The following is a 19,325-nucleotide window of genomic DNA, read 5'->3' on the forward strand; positions in this document are numbered from 1 at the left end:
CATTTAATCAAATTAAATAAAAACACATTTCATGTTTTGCAAGTCGATAAATAAGAAATACAGAATTTATCGCTTCCGATTGCTTTTTTTCTAGGACGGCCACGAGGGGGGGGGAAGGCGGTTGGAAACTTTGAAGTTTCTACACTAACTTTTTCACTTTTGGAATCAACTCTTAACCCTTGGAAATATACTGCTAACGAATTTTCTAATTGTATCTAATATTCTTAATTTAACCAAACTGGTTTTTCCTTTTTTGTGATTTACTACCCTTCCTCAATACCACTTCCAAAGAGATTCCTGCGAACATGATTCTTATACAACTTGCATCATGCAAAAAGTATATAATTGGTAATTCGATTTGTGTGTGTGTTTGTGTGTTGACTTGTGCCTGTGTTTGCTTATATGTGTTTTTGCGCCTCTCAGTATAATCCTGCTCAGTAACTAAGAAGACTAATCCGCCTTTCCATAATTAATTGAAAAAACTTTTTCCACAAAATAAGTTTTTCAAAGAAAAGTAAAGAACTCCATTAAACAAAAAATGAGCAAAAATAAAATAAAATAATCCACCAAGCTCGAAATTACCACAAATCAGCATCGATAAATTAATGAAACCCAAAACGAACAGAAATTAAAATAAATAACCGAGTCAAACTCAAAACGAGCGAAAAATAACATAAGTTGGGCGTAAAACTCCTATGCCTTCCCCAGGCCAGAACAAAATTTGCACTTTACTGAAAAAAATATACATGTTTTTACTTTTATAACTTTAATAAATCAAATAATTTTAACATTTTGATTACTAAATATCAGTATATGTATATTAAACTGACAATGCACATTCATTTGTATTTCTTCAGTAAAGTGCAAATTTTGTTCTGGCCTGGGGAAGGCATAGGACTTTTGCGCCCAACAGTAGAGTGCTAACTTATACTTTGCTTGATTCCCTAGGAATTCCCATACTATTTGCTTGATGCTCTACACCTTTTCAAAGAGAGTGAGTACTCCCTCAAATGGTATACACTACAGCTTCACATGGACATTTTAAAAGCTGGCATGGTAACAACCAGACTGGTTTTTGAGGCAACATCCAAGCAACGTGATTAAACATGCTTTTACAATCGGAATTGTTTGATTGCCATTTGCAAAAAGGGATAAGGAATTCGCAAATTGGACTCTATGAACGATATTAATTAATGTTTGAATAATAGGAGTGTGATTGATTCTAATTAGTGATTGGATAATTTTTTTTACAAGAAATCTCTGAATAAAATATTTTTGGATGGATGGGGTGATGGGAGGGAGGTGTCTTAGAGTACTTATAGTGCTGTACTGTGGGTCAAAGCTATGGGACCTCTACACGTGATTAAAAACGTTTTGCTTGCCTTTTTTTTATTCCTTTCAAAACGAGCGGGGATTATTTTACATGAGGCGGGGGGTTTCCAGGGGTGAAGTTTTCAGTGGGAAATTTTACCAGTTTATTTTCCGAAGATGTAAGCTAACTTTTAAATTAAATTTAAGGTCTTTTGTCTTAACGATTTCCTCCTCAAATTTTTAAATTGAAAAATAAGTGCGTTGTTCTACTAGTAAAGACAATCTTTCAAGCTCTTATCAGTAAAAATGTTGAATTTTGCAGTTTTGACAGAGTAGAAGGATTTTGTACGGGGATTAATTTTACATGAGGAGGGGGGTTTCCAGGGGTGAAGTTTTCAGGGTGAAATTTGGCCATTTTTTTCCGGAGACGTAAGCTAACTTTTAAATTAAATTTTAGCCCTTTTGTCTTAGGGATTTGCTCCTCAAATTTTTAAATTGAAAAATGAGTGCGTTGTTCTATTAGTAAAGACAATCTTTCAAGCTCTTATCAGTAAAAATGTGGAATTTTGCAGTTTTGACAGAGTAGAAGGATTTTGTACGGGAATTAATTTTACATGAGGAGGGGGGTTTCCAGGGTTGAAGTTTTCAGTGGGAAATTTTACCAGTTTTTTTTCCGGAGACGTAAGCTAACTTTTAAATTAAATTTTAGGTCTTATGTCTTAGGGATTTGCTCCTCGAATTTTTAAATTGAAAAATGAGTGTGCTGTTCTATTAGTAAAGACAATCATTCAAGCTCTTATCAGCAAAAATGTGGAATTTTGCAGTTTTGACAGAGTAGAAGGATTTTGTACGGGGATTAATTTTACATGAGGAGGGGGGTTTCCAGGGGTGTAGTTTTCAGTGGGAAATTTTACCAGTTTTTTTTCCGGAGACGTAAGCTAACTTTTAAATTAAATTTTATTTCTTTTGTCTTAGGGATTTGCTCCTCGAATTTTTAAATTAAAAAATGAGTGTGCTGTTCTATTAGTAAAGTCAATCATTCAAGCTCTTATCAGCAAAAATGTGGAATTTTGCAGTTTTGACAGAGAAGAAGGATTTTGTACGGGGATTAATTTTACATGAGGCGGGGGGGTTTCCAGGGGTGAAGTTTTCAGGGGGAAGTTTTGTCAGTTTTTTTTTCCGGAGACGTAAGCTAACTTTTAAATTAAATTTTAGCCCTTTTGTCTTAGGGATTTGCTCCTCAAATTTTTAAATTGAAAAATGAGTGCGTTGTTCTATTAGTAAAGACAATCTTTCAAGCTCTTATCAGTAAAAATGTGGAATTTTGCAGTTTTGACAGAGTAGAAGGATTTTGTACGGGGATTAATTTTAAATGAGGAGGGGGATTTCCAGGGGTGAAGTTTTGAGTGAGAAATTTTACCAGTTTTTTTCTGGAGACGTAAGCTAACTTTTAAATTAAATTTTAGGTCTTTTGTCATAGGGATTTGCTCCTCGAATTTTTAAATTGAAAAATGAGTGTGCTGTTCTATTAGTAAAGACAATCATTCAAGCTCTTATCAGCAAAAATGTGGAATTTTGCAGTTTTGACAGAGTAGAAGGATTTTGTACGGGGATTAATTTTACATGAGGAGGGGGGTTTCCAGGGGTGAAATTTTCAGGGTGAAATTTTACCGTTGTTTTTTCGGAGACGTAAGCTAACTTTCAAATTAAATTTTAGCCCTTTTGTCTTAGGGATTTGCTTCTCAAATTTTTAAATTGAAAAATGAGTGCGTTGTTCTATTAGTAAAGACAATCTTTCAAGCTCTTATCAGTAAAAATGTGGAATTTTGCAGTTTTGACAGAGTAGAAGGATTTTTTACGGGGATTAATTTTACATGAGGAGGGGGGTTTCCAGGGGTGAAATTTTCAGGGGGAAATTTTGCCAGTATTTTTCCGGAGACGTAAGCTAACTTTTAAATTAAATTTTTGGTCTTTTGTCGTAGGGATTTGCTCCTCGAATATTTAAATTGATAAATGAGTGCGTTGTTCTATTAGTAAAGACAATCTTTCAAGCTTTTATCAGCAAAAATGTGGAATTTTACAGTTTTGATAGAGTAGAAGGCTTTTGTACGAGCATTAATTTTACCTGAGGAGGGGGGTTTCCAGGAGTGAAATTTTCAGGGGGAAATTTTACCGATTTTTTTTCCGGAGACGTAAGCTAACTTTTAAATTAAATTTCAGCCGTTTGTCTTAGGGATTTACTCCTCAAATTTTTAAATTAGAAAATGAGTGCATCACTCTATGCAATAGATACCGGGAGTTCTATGACTCCTCCCCGCAATGGATTCTAAGGGTTTTATGACTCCTCCTCACAATGAATTCAAATGGTTTTAGGAGTCATCCCCCTGGCCATAACTCCATTTAACCTTGAGCGAAGGTATAAAAGTTTGATGATGTATTTCTCTTCTTAACGACTACATTAATAGCTTCCAAGATGATAGGACTGTATGACACAATATATATTGTTTGAAAAAATCATCTTGTGATGTTATATTTGAATGTGCATTTTTATTCTTGTCTATGGAACTCGAAGAAATTGACTGTTATCATTGGATAGTGAACTATAACATGTTTGAGTATGATAAAAGCTTGTGGAGTACTACATTACATCGTATAAACTTACTGGGATTCTACGATAGAGTGATTACACCACTTAATAATAGTGGTCAGGAACTGAGAAATGTCCAGGAGGAAGTAAGTGAAATTTGCAGCTTTTTCGGGGTTGAAGCACTCTACGTAAAGGGTAATGTACCTACAGATAAAGTTTTAATTCAAAAGTGTGACCCTAGGATTCCACTTTTTCATCTAGAAGAATTTAAGTGTCCTAAATTTGAAGGGGTTTATCACAGTCCTGAAGACGAGGTCAGGTTCTTCGCGCACCGGATACCTAAGGACATACCTGATCGTGATAAATGCATAAGACATGGTAAAAACTAATCGTTATCATGGGACCATCGTTTCTGGATGTTTAAGAGTGAACGTGTGTGCTCTAACAATTGTGCTCTACGATTCGTCAGAGACATGATGTGGCTTTCCCACTGGTATTCTATGACCGGTTATCGAGACTACCTAGTCTATTGCATGTATTAAATCAGTATTTTTTACGCAGTGGAACGATAAACACATAAGTCATATCTTTAAAAAAAGTGAAGATTGAGCATTTTAATAGAGTGTGCTCTCATAACAATGTTATTTTAGCATTGAATGCCGACAAGGAGAAGTATTTAAACTACGAAACAAGTACAAGTCGTAGCACTATCGGAAAAGTATGCATGCATTGTCATGACAGTAAGGAATTAAATTTCTTGGGAATACCGAAAAAACTCAACTCTAAAGGTGGCGGTTATGTGAGATTGAGATCTCCAGAGATGATTGCACTCAAAGAGAATGCTAACATAAAAATAATTGTTGATGATAGAGGACAACTCATTGCTACTGTTGCAGGTAACAAATTACCTACGGATACATCCAATCGTCAGCTTTTGGGTATTAGTATTCAACGAAAGGTCAATAAAAGAAAGGCCTACTCTGCTACTAATATCGTAAACCATATCTTGTCTACGTGCCGAAACTGTTACCTGTGTAAAAATAATGTGTTAATAGACAGTGAAATTGCCAGAAAAATATAAAGGACATTGTCAGAAAATATCACTACGGAATATAAAGATGAAACGATGAAAAACAAAACACCAGCAAACGTTACTGGCATTGATCAAACAGTCAATGAATAAAATAATACCAAAGACGAAAACCATATTGAGCCTGTTCATGAGACACCAGTAAAAATTGTGTATGATTCAAAATGGAATAATGATTATTCTACTGATTACGAACTAAGAGAAGACAATAACTACAATATCAAGAGAGAACATGGTGAACTATTTTATGGAACAGATTCAAAATGTCCAAAGTTAATCATTGACATTAATAATGTATCATAATATATTTTTGTATTAATATTCTACATAGCATTATTTCATTAAAAATATTACATTGTTATGTGTTCATTATTTTTTAGAGTAAGCTAGCATATCAAGCGTTTAGAATGTCTATTAAAACATCGGCGATGTAAGAAAAGGAATATGCGTACACCTATTGTCAGACACATGGGATAACATTGTCAAAATCTAGGTATCAGAATGAATAAATTCTTCATCAACATCCATTGTTGGATATGTCATTATGAATCATTGTAGGTAAGTAAGTAAGCAAGTAAGTAAGTAAGTAAGTAACAAACTTTCTTGAATGCACCTCTTGGATACACAATACAGAAATTTACACGCGCACAGAGACAACCCCCCCCCCCCACACACACACAGAGACGACACACACATAGCGACGACACACGCACAGAGACGACAACACACCGAGAGAAGACACACGCACAGAGACGACACGCCCACAGAGAAAACACACACACACAGAGACAACACACGCACATAGACGACAAACACACACAGAGAGAAGACGCACGCACAGAGACGACACACACAGACACAGAGACGACACACACACAGAGACGAAACACACATAGAGACGACCCACTCACAGAGACGATACACACACAGAGACAAGACACACAGAGAGACGAGACACACACACATAGAAACGACAAACACACATAGAGACGACACACACAAAGAGATGACACAAACACACACAGATACGAAACACACAAAGAGACGATACACGCACAGAGAGGACACACACACAAAGACAACAAGCACAGAGACGACACGCACACAGAGACAACACACACACACACAGAGAAGACACAAACACAGTGACAACACACGCACAGAGACGAAATACAAACAGAGACGACACACACAGAGAGACGACACACACACAGCGACGACACACACACAGAGACGACACACACAAAGAGACGACACACGCACAGAGACGATACACACACAGAGACAACACACACACAGTGACGACACACACATAGCGACGACACACACATACAGACGACACACACAGAGAGAAGACACACGCATAGAGACGACACACACACACAGAGAGACGACACACACACAGAGATGACACACACACAGAAACGAAACACCCATAGAGACGACACACGCACAGAGACGATACACACACAGATACAACACACACACACAGAGAGAGACGAGACACACACACATAGAGACGACACACACACAAAGAGACGACACACACATACAGATACGAAACACACATAGAGACGAGTCACGCATAGAGACAACACACACACTGAGACAACACCCACACAGAGACGACACTCACACAGAGACGACACACACTCAGAAACGACACACTCAAAGTGACGACTTACACATAGAGACGACACACGCAAAGAAATGACAAACACACAGAGACGACACACATAGAGAGAGACGACACACACACACAGAGACGACAAGCACACAGAGACAACACACACAAAGAGATGACACACACACACACACAGATACGAAACACACAAAGAGACGACACACGCACAGAGACGACAAACATACAGAGAAGACACAAAAACAGGGACGACACACGCACAGAGATGACACACACATAGAGACGACACACGCACAGACACGACAGTGGCGCGCCACTCTAAGTGAACCTAGATCAAGGCAACTTTTTGGATATCTCTCTCACTATGACTCTGTTTGTGTGTCGTGTCTGTGCGTGTGTCGTCTCTATGTGTGTGTCATCTCTGTGGGTGTGTAGTCTCTGTTTTTGTATCTTCTCTGTATGTTTGTCGTCTCTATGCGTGTGTCGTCTCTATGTGTGTTTCGTATCTGTGTGTGTGTGTGTGTCGTCTCTTTGTGTGTGTGTCGTTTCTGTGTGTGTGTGTCTCGTCTCTCTGTGTGTGTGTGTGTTTTGTCTCTGTTCGTGTGTGTGTTGTCTCTCTGTGTGTGTGTGTCGTCTCTGTGCGTTTGTCGTCTCTATGTGTGTGTCCTCTCTGCGTGTGTGCGTGGGTCGTCTGTTTATGTTTGTCGTCTCTGTGTGTGTGTGTGTGTGTGTGTCGTTTCTATTAAGTGGTGTTCTCTCTGTCTTTGTGTGTATTCTATGTGTGTGGGTGTCTTCTCTGTGCGTGTGTCACCTCTATGTATGTGTGTGTGTCGTCTCTGTGTGTGTGTTGTCTCTGTGTGTGTGCGTCGTTTGTGAGAGTGTCTTCTCTCTGTGTGTGTGTGTCGTCTCTGTGTGTGTGTCGTCTCTGTGAGTGTGTCGTTTCTATGTTTGTTTCGTCTCTGTGTGTGTGTCCTCTGTCTGTGTGTGTATCGTGTCTGCGCGTGTGTCGTCTCTATGTGTGTTTCGTCTCTGTGTGTGTGTCATCTGTGTGTGTGTGTCGTCTCTGTGGTGCGCCACTCTAAGTGAACCTAGATCAAGCCAACTTTTTGGATATCTCTCACTATGACTCTGTTTGTGCGTCGTGTCTGTGCGTGTGTCGTCTCTATGTGTGTGTAGTCTCTGCGGGTGTGTCGTCTCTGTTTTTGTTTCTTCTTTGTATGTAGCTAGAACTTTCAATTTCCAATCAAATGAGCCATCTCTGAATTTTTTAGGAGCATCTCTTCAATAAGAACCATATATTCTCCAAGGGCATAACTTACAACACCTGCCCTTGGGGGCTGTGTTAACCCTTGAGTTTCCATTATATGGTCTTTGAACTATTTAAAAAAAAAACTATCCCAAAGCTCTTATCAGATGGGTTTGAGGAAAAAAGGGCATGGAGGGGGGGGGGGTTGGCTAGGTGCCTGCCAATCACTTTTTACTCGTAAAAAGTGAGATTTCAATTTCCAATCAAATGATCCCTCTGTGAATCTAATACGAGCATCCCATCCATAAGACCAATATATGCTCCCAAGGCATAACTTATAACACCTGCCCCAGGGCCCTGGTGGGTTGTGTCAACACTGGAATTTTTGTTGTATCATCTTTGAATTATTTTTAACAAAATAGCTATCTTAAAATTTTTATGTGATGCATTTGGGAAAATAGGGTTTAGATGGGGGGGGGGGGGAAGCTGGTTACCCACCAACATCTTTTGACGCTTAAAAAGTGAACTAGAACTTTCAATTTCCAATCAAATTAGCCCTCTCTGAAGCTTATACAACAATGTTGTCTATACAAAACCTTATATGCCCCCAGGGCAAAACTTACAACCCTTGCCCTGAGGGCTGTGGGGGAGTTGTCATTCTCAAAGACCGAATTTTCAGAACTTAAAACTACGTTTCATAAAATGGCTGTCTCATAATATTGATTGGATGTGTTTGGGGAAAAGGTGGGCGTGAGAGGGGGGTTAGTTGCCCTCAAATCACGTTAGACTATTAAAAAGGGACCAGCCCTTTGAATTTCCAATCGAATGCGCCTTTTTTGAAGTTTCTAAGACACCGCATTCTATAAAAACCTTATATGCCCCCAGGGTATAACTTAACCCCCTTGCCTTGAGGGTTGTGGGGGAGTGTCCTTCTCAAAAACATATTTTCTATCTGAAAATCAACTACGCTGAACCAAATGGCTATCTCAAAATTTTGATTGGATGTGTTTGGGGGAATGATGGGCGTGAGGGGGGGGGGGGTTGTTGCCCTCCGATCACTCTCGACTATTAAAAAAGGCACTAGGCCTTTGAATTTCCAATTGAATGAGCCTTTTTTGAAGTTTCTACGACAACGCCTTCTATAAAAACCTTATATGCCCCCAGGACAAAACTTAAAACTTTGAGGAGTGTCCTCCTCAAAAACATATTTTCTATCTGGAAATCAACTATGCTGAACAAAAAGGCTATCTCAAAATTTTGATTGGATGTGTTTGGGGGAATTATGGGCAGGGGGGGGGCTAATTGCCCTCCAATCACTCGACTATTAAAAAGGGCACTAGCCCTTTGAATTTCTAATCGAATGAACCTTTTTTGAAGTTTCTACGACAACACCTTCTATAAAAATTTTATATGCCCCCAGGGCATAACTTAAAACCCTTGCCCTGAGGGTTGTGGGGGATTGTCCTCCTCAAAAACATATTTTCTGGCGGGAAATCAACTACGCTGAATAAAATAGTTATCTCAAAATTTTGATTGGATGTGTTTGGGGGAATGATAGGTGTGGGGAGGGGGCGAGTTGCCCGCCAAACATTTTCGACTATTAAAAAGAGCACTAGCACATTTAATTTCCAATCAAGTGAGCCTTTTTTGAAGTTTCTAAGACAATGATTTCTGTAAAAACCATATATAACCCCAGGGCATTACTTACTACCCTTGCCCTGAGGGTTTTCGGGGAGTGTCCTCCTCAAAAACATATTTTCTATCTGGAAATCAACTACGCTGAACACAAGCCTATCTCAAAATTTTGATTGGATGTGTTTGGGGAAATGATTGACGTGGGGGGGGGGGGGGCTAGTTGCCCTCCAATCACTTTCGACTATTAAAAAGGGTACTAGCCATTTGAATTTCCAACCAAATGAGCCTTTTTTGAAGTTTCTACGACAAAGCCTTCTATAAAAACCCAGGGCATAACTTAAAACCCTTGCCCTGAGGGTTTTGGGGGAGTGTCCTCCTCAAAAACATATTTTCTATCTGGATTTCAACTACGCTGAACAAAAGGCTATCTCAAAATTTTGATTGGATGTGTTTGGGGAAATGATGGGCGGGGGGGGGGCTAGTTGCCCTCCAATCACTTTCGACTATTAAAAACTTAACTTTTAAACTTATTAAAGTTTAAAACTTACTTTTAAAACTTACTTTTAAAACTTAACTTTTAACTATTAAAAACTTAACAATCACTTTCGACTATTAAAAACTTAACTCCAATCACTTTCGACTAGTTTCGTATGCCAAAGATGAGGACAACATTACTGATATGTGCAAGTCGCTAGTCTCTGCGGTAAAGCAAAATGTCCCGATCCCAAAATTTGTGATATTTAGTCCGTGTGAAGTTCCGCCCATCGATGAGGCAGTTCAAGCTATAGTGACGTTCAAAGTAAATGAACTCTCCAGAAAATCGGATGGATTTATGCTAAATAATAGCCGCTCTACAGTCACCTTGCCAGATCCATCTCAATCGTCGGAAACCGCACCCCTGAGGCGGCTTTACCCTGTGATACTGAAAGACACCCCAACAGACTTAAAATACTCAAGCAATCACAAAGCATGCATCGACAAACTATCACTATGTCCAAACGGCAGGGAAACCGAGTTGCGCCTCTCTAATACCGAGTGGACACTTATGTTTTGGTCCAAGAGCACCACGAACACGATAGTGGAAGCAGCTAAACGTGTAAAAGAATTACTTAACATCTCTCTCAAGGACCCTGCTTTTTTAGTTGCAATCATGCGAATGCCGGAGGATCTAGACGAACAGTCGCTTAAACAGCTAATCCCCAAGTGCAATAAAACCCTACAGTGTGGCAAGTCTCGAAAATTTAAAGTCTACTTTCTGACACGAACCCGGTTTCAAGTTTGTCTCTCGTTCTGCAAAAAATTCTTCTTCATCATCCCCAGCCGACATCCCTGAAGATGAATGGTATGCCCATTACGAATCGGAGTTCTCAGCTCCTGACCCCTCCATCGAACAATCTTACGAGGCTGCCTTAGATCAGTTTCTATCTTCTCATCCTGATGAAGATTTTATCGTCAGTACCCGCTCTGTTGAAGATGCCATCTGTAGACTCAAATGGAAAGGCTCATTGGGCATTGACGAAGCCAGTGTGATCACTTGAAACATGGAGGTAAACTTCTTGCAGCAAAATTCTCTCTGCCTGTGCATATGGTCTTTTCCCAAGGAATTGTTCCTGCATCCTTCTGCATCGAAGATCTGACCCTTATTTTCAAAAAGAGAGTTTTTGAAATTTCATATTCAGCATTCTGTTCGATAAATCTAGCTACGTCACTGTGCAAGCTCTTCGGGTTGCTGTTCATACAGGAACTTGATAAAGTGTTCTACACGCCTCAGCTTCATATTGGCTTCAAGCCAGGAGCTAGATGTGCTAAAGCCGTAACAGTCGTTGCTAATGTCTTGATAGATGCCGAATCTTCTGGAAAAAGCCTTTGTTTGGCAGGACACGACAATAGACGTGCATTCGACTCTCTAATCCATGCTGCGATGCTTTTGAAGGCTGGTAAACGTGGTTTGAATCTAGCTGTCATTCGTTCTCTCAGGAATCTGTATTCTAGATTACGAATCCGACTGAAGCTACCTCCTGACAAGGGTTTGACCCCCATTCCGCGCAACCGACTAGTTCCAGTCAAGAAAGGAGCGCGTCAAGGAGCAATCACCTCTCCTGACCTTTTCAATAACTATGTCCTTGATGCACTAGATCAATGTCCATCTTTGCTGATTCTGTCGTCTGCTAACTTGTCTTTGGTATGTTACGCGGACGACATCCTGAATCTTAGCCGAACCTTTCAGCGTGCAATTGATATCTTCGAAATCTTTGAAGCCGAATATCTTAAAGTTGGACTTCAGTTCAACTCTTCAAAATCGGAAATCATCCTATTCAATTGGAAAACTGATTTTTGTGTTCCTACCATTGCCCTTGGTTCTAGCTCTGTCCAGCCAGTGGATCACCTCATTTATCTAGGTTTACCCATAGTTTTGTCTATTCGTCACACCCGAAAACTTCTCGAACAGCTTAAACGACGAATTTCAGCGTCTTACGCTTCAGTTGTATCGTGCAAACTCCGATTCAACCGGCTGCTTCTAGCAAGCTTGTATAACGACATCGCTCTTCCTCACATTTTATATGCCACGCCCTTCTGGAAACTTCTGACAAAAACTGACCAGAATATAATCAGAGCGATGTATTTTCGTTTTGCGAAGTATTTGCTTCGTCTACCTCCTTGGCATAAGAATTTGCATGTAATTGAAAATTTTAAAGTCGCAGACCCTGACGTCACCATCGCTAGACGAATAGCAAAGCATAATAGAAAAATACAGCAAAATCTACACGAATGGTCCCAACTGCTCATTCAGTTAATCAGTGATTCGTTTTCTTTGTTGGTTCAGTTTGTTATAGTTTGTCTTCTTTTTTTGTTTTTTTTCTTTTAAGTGCTCTGTCTTGTTGTATGTTGATTTGACGGGTTTTTCAATAAATAAATAAATAAATAAAGGGCACTATCCCTTTGAATTTCCTATCGAATGAGCCTTTTTTGAAGTTTCTACGACAACGCCTTCTATAAAAACCTTATATGCCCCCAGGGCATAACTTGAAACTCTGGCCCTGAGGGTTGTGGGGGAGTGTCCTCCTCAAAAATATATTTTCTATCTGGAAATCAACTACGCTGAACAAAATGGCAATCTCAAAATTATGATTGGATGTGTTTGGGAGAATGATGGGCGTGGGGGGGCAGTTGCCCTTCAATCATTTTTTCTGGCGGGTGTTTGTTTGTCCCAGTGCCCGTCAATGTCGGTTTGTTTGTCTGAATTTATGTGTTTGTATGTGTTTTGTCTCTCTCACTCGTTTTGCCTGTGTGTCTGGGCAGATGTTTGCTTGTCCCAGTGCCTGTCTTTGTCTGTTTTTATGTCTGAATTATGTATTTAATGTGTTTTTGTTTCTCTGACTCTCTAACCCTGTGTTTCCGGGCGGGTGCTCGCCAGTCCCTGTGTCTGTCTTTGTCAGTTTTTATGCCTGAATCGTATTTTGTATGTGTTTTGTCTCTCTCACTCTCTAAGCCTGTGTGTCAGGGTGTTTTACGCTCTCTAAGCCAGGTGTTTCCTTGACCCATTGTCTGTCTTTGTTAGTGTTTGTGTCTGAAACTATGTCTTTGTATGTGTTTTTGTCTCTCTCACTCTCTAAGCCTGTGTCTCTGGACGGGAGTATGCTTGTCCCAGTGTCTTTCATTGTTGGTTTTTATGTCTGAATGTATGTATATGTATGTGGTTTTGTCTGCCCTACTTTCTTTGCCTGTGTGTCTGGGCGGTTATTTACTTTTTCCAGTGACTATCTTTGTCGGTTTTTATGTCTGAATCTATGTGTTTGTATGTATTTTTATTTCTCTCTCTCTCTCTTTGCTTGTGTTTCTGGGTGGCGGTTTGCTTGTCCCAGTCTCTTTCATTGTTGGTTTTTATGTCTGAATGTATGTATTTGTATGTGGTTTTGTCTGCCTCACTTTCTTTGCCCGTGTGTCTGGGCGGTTATTTACTTTTTCCAGTGACTATCTTTGTCGGTTTTTATGTCTGAATCTATGTGTTTGTATGTATTTTTATTTCTCTCTCTCTCTCTTTGCTTGTGTGTCTGGGTGGCGGTTTGCTTGTCCCAGGGTCTTTCATTGTTGGTTTATTATGTCTGAATCTATGTATTTTTATGTGTTTTTGTCTCTCTCACTGTCTTTGCATGTGTGTCTGGGTGGGTGTTTGCCTGTTTCAGTGTCGGTCTCTGTTGATTTTAATTTCTGAATCTATGTATATTTATCTGTTTTGTCTCTCTCACTCTCTTCTCCTGTGTGTCTGGGCGGCTGTTTGCCTGTCCCAGTGCCTATCTTTGTCGATTCTTATGTCTGAATCTATGTGGTTGTATGTGTTTTTGTTTTTCTCACTCTGTTTGCCTGTGTGTCTGGGTGGATGTTAGCTTGTCTTAGTGCCTGTCTTTGTCGGTTTTTATTTCTGAATCTTTATATTTGTATATGTTTTCGTTTCTCTCACTCTCTAAGCCTGTGTTTCTGGGCGGGTTTTCGCCAATCCCTGTGTCTGTCTTTGTCGGTTTTATGTCTGAATTGTATCTTTGTATGTGTTTTTGTCTCTCTCACTCTCTACGCCTGTGTGTCTGGGCAGCTGTTTGCTTATCCCAGTACCTGTCTTTATCGGTTTTTGTGTTTGAATCTATGCATTTATATGTGTTTTTATCTCTCTAAATCTGTTTGCCTGTGTGTCTGGGCGGATGTTTGCTTGTCCCAGTGCCTGTGATTGTTGGTTTTTATGTCTGAATCTATGTATTTTTATGTGTTTTTTGTTTTTCTCACTCTCTAAGCCTGTGTTTCTGGGCGGGATTTCGCCAGTCCAGGTGTCTGTCTTTGTCAGTTTTTATTTCTGAATTGTATTTTGCATGTGTTTTTGTCTCTCTCCCTCTTTAAGTCTGTGTGTCTGAGTGTTTTACACTCACTAAGCCGGGTGTTTGCTTGACCCAGTGTCTGGCTTTGTTAGTGTTTATGTCTGAAACTATGTCTTTGTATGCGTTTTTGTCTCTCTCACTCGCTAAGCATGTGTCTCTGGGCGGGAGTATGCTTGTCCCGGTGTCTTTCATTGTCGGTTTTGATGTCTGAATCTATTTATTTGTATTTGTTTTTGTCTCCCTTGCTTTCTTTACCCGTGTGTCTGGGCGGCTATTTACATATCCCAGTGCCTATCTTCGTCGGTTTTTATGTCTGAATCTATGTATTTGTATGTGTTTTTTCTCTCTCACTCTCTTTGCCTGTGTGTCTGGGTGGTTGTTTGCTTGTCCCATTGTCTTTTATTTTTGGTTCTTATGTCTGAATCTATGTATTTGTATCTGTTTTTGTCTCTCTCACTCTCTTTACATGTGTGTCTGGGTGGATGTTTGCCTGTCTCAGTGTCGGTCTTTGTTGATTGTTATTTCTGAATCTATGTATGTGTGTGTGTTTTTGTCTCTCTCAGTCTCTTTGCCTGTGTGTCTGGGCGGCTGTTTGCTTGTCCCAGTGCCTGACTTTGTCCATTCTTATGTCTGAATCTATGTATTTGTATGTTTTTTTGTCTCTCTCACTCTGTTTGCCTATATGTCTGGGCAGATGTTTGCTTGTCCCAGTGCCTGTCTGTCGGTTTTATTTCTGAATCTATGTATTTGTATGTGTTTTCGTTTCTCTCACTCTCTAAGGCTATGTTTCTGGGCGGGTATTCGCCAGTCCCTATTTCTGTCTTTTTTGGTTTTTATGTCTGAATTGTATATTTGTATGTGTTTTTGTCTCTCTCACTCTCTAAGCCTCTGTGTCTAGGCGGCTGTTTGCTTGTCCCAGTGCCTGTCTTCGTCGGTTTTTGTGTCTGAATCTATGTATTTGTATGTGTTTTAGACTCTCAAAATTTGTTTGCCTGTATGTCTGGAGGGATGTTTGTCTGTCCCAGTGCCTGTCTTTTTCAATTTTATGTCTGAATCAATATATTTATATCTGTTTTTTGTTTCTCTCACTCTCAAAGCCTGTTTTTCTGGGCGGATGTTCGCCAGTCCCTGTGTCTGTCTTTGTCAGTTTTAATCTCTGAATTGTATTTTGTATGTGTTTTGTCTCTCTCACTCTCTAAACTTGTGTGTCTCGTTGTTTTACACTCTCTAAGCCGGGTGCTTGCTTGACCCAGGGTCTGTCTTTCCGTTTTTATGTCGTAAACTGTCTTTGTGTGCGTTTTTGTCTCTCTAACTCCCTAAGCCTGTGTGTCTGGGCGGGTGTTTGCTTGTCCACGTGATGGGTTTTTGCCTCTCTCGCTATGTTTGCCCGTGTGTCTTGGTGGATGTTTGCTTGTCACAGTGCCTGTCTTTGTTGGTTTTTATGTCTGAATCTATGTGTTTGTATGTGTTTTGTCTCTCTCACTCTCTTTGCCTATGAATCTGGGTGGGTGTTTGCCTGTCCCAGTGTCGGTCTTTGTCGGTTTTTATGTCTGAATTTATGTATTTGTAATTTGTTCCTCTCACTTGCTAAGCCTGTGTGTCTGGGTGGGAGGATATTCATATTACCTTGCAAGACTTTGATAATGCATGACAAGATTTTGTAATACCTACCTAGATTTGGTAATTTCGTTTAAATGACACTACAAACATTATTTTTATAATAGAAAAATGTTTTTGCTAGATATATCTTTGATGTGATTTTAAATCGTGGAAAAAAAGATGAAAAAAAGTTGGGGGAGTGGGCCCTGTAGGGATGAGGGTGAGGAAGTATAGGGTCCCTGGAAGGGGGGTGGGTGGTTGGGCCCCTGGAAGGTGGTTGGGGGTTTGGGCCCCTGGAAGATGGGTGGGGGTTTTGGCCCCTGAAAGTGGGGGGCCTAGAGGGGGAGGGAGGGAGGGACCCCTGGAAGTGGGTAGGGGGTTCATGGAGTGGGGATTCAGGGCCCAAGCATCAGAAGAAATTTTCTGTCCAATATGCATATCAAATCTTCGTGGTATGCATATTCTCAGCAGGATACCATAAATGATGCCCCAAAACAGATCACTGTTAACACCTACCAAAAAGCCAATAAATAAATCGAATATGCAAATAACTTTTTACGATATTGTGACACATAACATCAGTTGGCCAATGTCCCGGAAACAGTACATTGAAATGTATTTTTAAAATCACAATATTTTCAATGGCTTATTGGCTCAGTAGAGTAACGTATTGTTCTTTTACCTTAGGAAGTCATGGGTCTCACGTTCGATTCCTATATTAAACAAAAATTTCTTAAAATCAATGGGAAGTTGCTTATAAGCTAAAAAATCATGTCATTGGATTATGTGTATGGATGTTACTGTATTGATGGTGTTGTGTATTGATGTATGGATGTTATTGTATGGATGGTGTTGTGTATTGATGTATGGATGGTGTTGTGAATTGACGTACTGATGGTGTTGTGTATTGACGTATGGTTGGTTATGTATATTGATGTATGGTGTTTATTTGGATGTTTATGTGTATAGATGTATGGATGTCTGTTGTTTATTGTATTGGTGGTTATTTGATTTTTATTGTATGGATGTTAATGTGTATGGATGTATATTGTATAGGTGTTTATTTGATGTTTATTGTATGGATGTGTGGGTGTGCGTGGATGTTATTGTAGGGATGGTGTTGTGTATTGATGTACGGTTTGTTATGTATATTATTGTATAGTTGGTTATGTATCTTGTTGTATGGTTGGTATTATGTGTCAATATATGGATGGTTTATGTGTTGATATATGGTTTTGTGTTTTGATATATGAATGGTGCTGTCTTTTGTTATATGGGTTATGCAAAAGATTATATCTTTTGCATGGATGGTTTTGTGTGCTGCTGTATGGTGGACCTCTTGTATGGCGGGCCTATTGTATGGTCGGGGTACTACCCTCCCGGAATATAAGCCCGCTTAACTGATGGGAGTACTGTCTTGTACCTTAAATTCATACAATAAAGGGATACTGGCAGTTTGCAGTGCATACAGGGAAACCGGGGTACTGCCAGCATTGTAGTGCATATAGTATGTATTGATGGAAAAGAAAACATGTCGCCACCCATAACTACAATTAATAATAACACCATCTATGACTTTGATTATGTAAGTGGGATGGTGGGATCGCCGTTAAACCTTCTTCATGATCTTAAATCACTAAGGAAAAAAGAGTATCACTATGGACCCTGCCTTAGTCATTAATACAATACTATTTATGTAAGCTCAGGCAGAGCAGACCCAACTCTAAAATAGGTACCACAAGAAATCTGGGGAATGGAAGGGTATGCCAGAGTACAGGATGGCTCGCCCCTAGCCACCATTGCACTTCCTGGCTGAAGGGCCACGAAACGGATGTCAGCACCGTCAGTTTGGACCTTAAGGGTCTGGTGCCGTCATACTTACATCATCGTTATCTTCAAGCCTATTGAAAGTTTTTTTTTCACTGTCGGCATCTCTTTTTTTCTAAACTGTCTATGCAAGAAGATATTCAAACAATTCTTATTTAAATAATGTCTGTTCCTCAGGTTTATCTTCATGTGTTGGTATAGATAATAATTGTGAGAAAGGCTTATGAAACTGGGTTCATGCACCTATATCATGGTTGCAGCAATAGCAGCAACCAAGTAAAGGGTGAACCATAGCTCATAGTAACCAAAAGTTGAAAAATGCGTTTTGAAAAAAACTGCCTAATGATAAAAATTGTCATCTGACACCGAATCAGGAATGGTAACTATCGTTTCAGTTAATCTTAAAAATAAAAGTTTATTGCAAAAACAAGTTTTCGGTGATTTCGAAAAAGAACCTAAAACCCCTTAAAATTTGCTTCAGATCGAAATAAAAAGTTTACCATTGGAATAAGCATGGTCGAAAACCTAAAGTAGGATAATTATTGTGCTCCACCTTGAACACTGTTTTGCATTGGTAGCACTGATGTGTCTCCTTTTTTTCTTTTTTCTTTACCAGGGCTAGCAAATGACCAGAACATCATAGAGATGTTTAATGACTCACCCAAACAGAAACTGAATTTTCTAGTGCCAATTTTAGGTTACCAAAAAGATTGGAGGGCAGCAAGCCCCCCCCCCAAGAACCCCCTTCTCCTAAAGTCGTCCGATCAGAATTATGAGATAGCAATTTTTTGCATAGTTGAAAGGTCTATTAACCATACTTTTGGTGAGGACCTGACACTCCATAGTCCCTGGGAAGAAGGCTGTAAGTTACACATTTATGGTCCTACAAAATCCAATGGATTAAATTAAATTAAAAGAGTGTGTAGTTCAGTCAGTAGAGCTTGGATCTTGATTTAGGACGTCAGAGGTTCAACACCTTAAAAAGTTTTATTTCAATCATGGTTTCGCGCCCCCTAATTGATTGTGTGGATAACCTGCATTTGTTAGGGCTGACTACGGTAATTCTCTACCAATGTTTTCCTGCTGCGCCAAAAAGTTACGACTAACCACCAAAATTTTAGCGATTTTAAGTTTGATTTTTTTCCCGGCAATTTCTGGATAAGAAAAAACTTCAAAAAAAACTTTTTTAGTATTTCGGAAAAAATTAAATCAAGTTATTTGAATTCTTCAGTTCATTGTTTCCTTTTGATTCCCGTTTTCTTCAAAGAAAGGGTATCATATATAGCCTAGTATTAGTTATTGGGAAATACTCGGACATTTTCCAGGGTGGAATTTTTGTAGGGGTATTTTCCACGGGAAGAGTTTTCCATGGAAAAGAAAGTTTCCGGGGGAACTTTTCCGAAGAAAATTTTTAAGAGGGGATAGGAATTTCCAAGCATTATTCGAAAACCGTCACAAATTAAAAACAAAACAGAAATCAAGTCGAAGTAAGGAATAACATAAAACTTAAAACGAACAGAAAT

This window comes from Artemia sp. Qi Xiang Cuo, chromosome 8 (genome assembly GCF_049724085.1).
Source record: "Artemia sp. Qi Xiang Cuo chromosome 8, ASM4972408v1, whole genome shotgun sequence".
Taxonomy (NCBI): domain Eukaryota; kingdom Metazoa; phylum Arthropoda; class Branchiopoda; order Anostraca; family Artemiidae; genus Artemia; species Artemia sp. Qi Xiang Cuo.